The sequence below is a fragment of the Perna viridis genome, chromosome 6, assembly GCF_037379345.1.
Source record: "Perna viridis isolate PV_CMFRI_1.1 ecotype Kerala chromosome 6, ASM3737934v1, whole genome shotgun sequence".
NCBI lineage: Eukaryota > Metazoa > Mollusca > Bivalvia > Mytilida > Mytilidae > Perna > Perna viridis.
Window position 1 is genome coordinate 42,850,464 of NC_142450.1, and position 4,797 is coordinate 42,855,260.

The window sequence follows — 4,797 nt, forward strand, 5'->3', positions numbered from 1 at the left end:
TAAGACCAATTGCTCATAAGGTACAACTTTTATCATTCTGTCAAACCAAAAATTCAAGTTGCATTTTGAAATGTAAAACCAACCACAAATTCAAAACTTAATAAGCTGAGAAAATTTTCAAAAAACCATGAAAATTTAAATCAATGAATTACAATAACAGTAAATTGACAGTAGGCTCTTTAATATGTCACCAGCCAGTACAGTGGTATAGTGGTATAACAAACTTCTGGGTGTTCTATGGTAACAGTAGGCTATAATGTCACCAGCTAGTACTGTGGTATATTGGTATAACAAACTGGATGTTCTATGGTAACAGTAGGCTATAATGTCACCAGCTAGTACTGTGGTATAGTGGTATAACAAACTGGATGTTCTATGGTAACAGTAGGTTATAATGTCACCAGCTAGTACTGTGGTATATTGGTATAACAAACTGGATGTTCTATGGTAACAGTAAGCTATAATGTCACCAGCTAGTACTGTGGTATAGTGGTATAACAAACTTCTTAGTGTTCTATGGTAACAGTAGGTTATAATGTCATTAGCTAGTACAGTGGTATAGTGGTATAACAAACTTTTTAGTGTTCTATGGTAACAGTAGGCTATAATGTCACCAGCTAGTACTGTGGTATAGTGGTATAACAAACTTCTTAGTGTTCTATGGTAACAGTAGGTTATAATGTCACCAGCTAGTACAGTGGTATAGTGGTATAACAAACTTCTTAGTGTTCTATGGTAACAGTAGGCTATAATGTCACCAGCTAGTACAGTGGTATAGTGGTATAACAAACTTCTTAGTGTTCTATGGTAACAGTAGGCTATAATGTCACCAGCTAGTACTGTGGTATAGTGGTATAACAAACATCTTGGTGTTCTATGGTAACAGTAGGTTATAATGTCACCAGCCAGTACAGTGGTATAGTGGTATAACAAACTTCTTAGTGTTCTATGGTAACAGTAGGCTATAATGTCACCAGCTAGTACTGTGGTATATTGGTATAACAAACTTCTGGGTGTTCTATGGTAACAGTAGGCTATAATGTCACCAGCCAGTACAGTGGTGTAGTGGTATAACAAACTTCTGGGTGTTCTATGGTAACAGTAGGCTATAATGTCACCAGCTAGTACTGTGGTATAGTGGTATAACAAACTTCTTAGTGTTCTATGGTAACAGTAGGTTATAATGTAACCAACTAGTGCAGTGATATAGTGGTATAACAAATTCTGGGTTTCTATGGTAACAGTAGGCTATAATGTCACCAGCCAGTACAGTGGTATAGTGGTATAACAAACATCTTGGTGTTCTATGGTAACAGTAGGTTATAATGTCACCAGCCAGTACAGTGGTATAACAAACTTCTTAGTGTTCTATGGTAACAGTAGGCTATAATGTCACCAGCTAGTACTGTGGTATATTGGTATAACAAACTTCTGGGTGTTCTATGGTAACAGTAGGTTATAATGTAACCAGCTAGTGCAGTGATATAGTGGTATAACAAACTTCTGGGTTTCTATGGTAACAGTAGGCTATAATGCCACCAGCCAGTACAGTGGTATAGTGGTATAACAAACATCTTGGTTTCTATGGTAACAGTAGGTTATAATGTCACCAGCCAGTACAGTGGTATAGTGGTATAACAAACTTCTTAGTGTTCTATGGTAACAGTAGGCTATAATGTCACCAGCTAGTACTGTGGTATATTGGTATAACAAACTTCTGGGTTTCTATGGTAACAGTAGGCTATAATGTCACCAGCCAGTACAGTGGTATATTGGTATAACAAACTTCTGGGTGTTCTATGGTAAAAGTAGGTTATAATGTCACCAGCCAGTACAGTGGTGTACTGGTATAACAAACATCTTGGTGTTCTATGGTAACAGTAGGCTATAATGTCACCAGCTAGTACTGTGGTATAGTGGTATAACAAACTTCTTAGTGTTCTATGGTAACAGTAGGCTATAATGTCACCAGCTAGTACAGTGGTATAGTGGTATAACAAACTTCTTAGTGTTCTATGGTAACAGTAGGTTATAATGTCACCAGCTAGTACTGTGGTATATTGGTATAACAAACTGGATGTTCTATGGTAACAGTAGGCTATAATGTCACCAGCTAGTGCAGTGGTATAGTGGTATAACAAACTTCTTAGTGTTCTATGGTAACAGTAGGTTATAATGTCACCAGCTAGTACTGTGGTATATTGGTATAACAAACTGGATGTTCTATGGTAACAGTAGGCTATAATGTCACCAGCTAGTGCAGTGGTATAGTGGTATAACAAACTTCTTAGTGTTCTATGGTAACAGTAGGTTATAATGTCACCAGCTAGTACAGTGGTATAGTGGTATAACAAACTGGATGTTCTATGGTAACAGTAGGCTATAATGTCACCAGCCAGTACAGTGGTATAGTGGTATAACAAACTTCTGGGTATTCTATGGTAACAGTAGGCTATAATGTCACCAGCCAGTACAGTGGTATATTGGTATAACAAACTTCTGGGTGTTCTATGGTAAAAGTAGGTTATAATGTCACCAGCCAGTACAGTGGTGTAGTGGTATAACAAACATCTTGGTGTTCTATGGTAACAGTAGGCTATGTCACCAGCTAGTACTGTGGTATATTGGTATAACAAACTTCTGGGTGTTCTATGGTAACAGTAGGTTATAATGTAACCAGCTAGTGCAGTGATATAGTGGTATAACAAACTTCTGGGTTTCTATGGTAACAGTAGGCTATAATGTCACCAGCCAGTACAGTGGTATAACAAACATCTTGGTTTCTATGGTAACAGTAGGCTATAATGTCACCAGCCAGTACAGTGGTATAGTGGTATAACAAACTTCTTAGTGTTCTATGGTAACAGTAGGCTATAATGTCACCAGCTAGTACTGTGGTATATTGGTATAACAAACTTCTGGGTTTCTATGGTAACAGTAGGCTATAATGTCACCAGCCAGTACAGTGGTATATTGGTATAACAAACTTCTGGGTGTTCTATGGTAAAAGTAGGTTATAATGTCACCAGCCAGTACAGTGGTGTACTGGTATAACAAACATCTTGGTGTTCTATTATAACAGTAGGCTATAATGTCACCAGCTAGTACTGTGGTATAGTGGTATAACAAACTTCTTAGTGTTCTATGGTAACAGTAGGCTATAATGTCACCAGCTAGTACAGTGGTATAGTGGTATAACAAACTTCTTAGTGTTCTATGGTAACAGTAGGTTATAATGTCACCAGCTAGTACTGTGGTATATTGGTATAACAAACTGGATGTTCTATGGTAACAGTAGGCTATAATGTCACCAGCTAGTGCAGTGGTATAGTGGTATAACAAACTTCTTAGTGTTCTATGGTAACAGTAGGTTATAATGTCACCAGCTAGTACAATGGTATAGTGGTATAACAAACTGGATGTTCTATGGTAACAGTAGGCTATAATGTCACCAGCCAGTACAGTGATATAGTGGTATAACAAACTTCTGGGTATTCTATGGTAACAGTAGGCTATAATGTCACCAGCTAGTACTGTGGTATATTGGTATAACAAACTTCTGGGTTTCTATGGTAACAGTAGGCTATAATGTCACCAGCCAGTACAGTGGTATATTGGTATAACAAACTTCTGGGTGTTCTATGGTAAAAGTAGGTTATAATGTCACCAGCCAGTACAGTGGTGTAGTGGTATAACAAACTGGATGTTCTATGGTAACAGTAGGCTATAATGTCACCAGCTAGTACTGTGGTATAGTTGTATAACAAACTTCTTAGTGTTCTATTGTAACAGTAGGCTATAATGTCACCAGCTAGTACTGTGGTATATTGGTATAACAAACTTCTGGGTGTTCTATGGTAAAAGTAGGTTATAATGTCACCAGCTAGTACTGTGGTATATTGGTATAACAAACTTCTGGGTTTCTATGGTAACAGTAGGCTATAATGTCACCAGCTAGTACAGTGGTATATTGGTATAACAAACTTCTTAGTGTTCTATGGTAACAGTAGGCTATAATGTCACCAGCTAGTACTGTGGTATAGTGGTATAACAAACTTCTTAGTGTTCTATGGTAACAGTAGGCTATAATGTCACCAGCCAGTACAGTGATATAGTGGTATAACAAACTTCTGGGTGTTCTATGGTAAAAGTAGGTTATAATGTCACCAGCTAGTACTGTGGTATATTGGTATAACAAACTGGATGTTCTATGGTAACAGTAGGCTATAATGTCACCAGCTAGTACAGTGGTATAGTGGCATACAGACTTCTGGGTGTTCTATGATAACAGTAGGCTATAATATCACCAGTTATTGCAATGGTATAAAAGACTTCTGGGTGTTCTATGGTAAAAGTAGGCTCTCATGTCACCAGCTAGTACTGTGGTATAGTGGTAAAACAGACTTCTGGATAGTCTATGGTAAACATAAAAAAATTGTGGGTTATCATACACAACAAATCAAACCATTTTTTGTTTAGTTCTATTTAAACTGTTAGTCCTTCTTTTTTTAAATATTATTCAGACAAATAGAAAACTCTGAAGACTTGTTTGTTCTGTGTTTTTTTTAAATTTCATATTAAATAAATAGACTTTATTTGCTAAGCCCTGATTTAGATTAAGAATCAGGCAAATAAAACTGGAGTAGCAGATACTACATGTACATATAAGTATCTGAAGTTGAGTTCTTGATTTGATCATATAAGTATCGAAAGTTGACTTCTTTTCTTTGTGTATATAGGTTCCTGAAGTTGAGTTTTTATTTCAAGTTTTAACATAAAATTAACACAACTAACGCA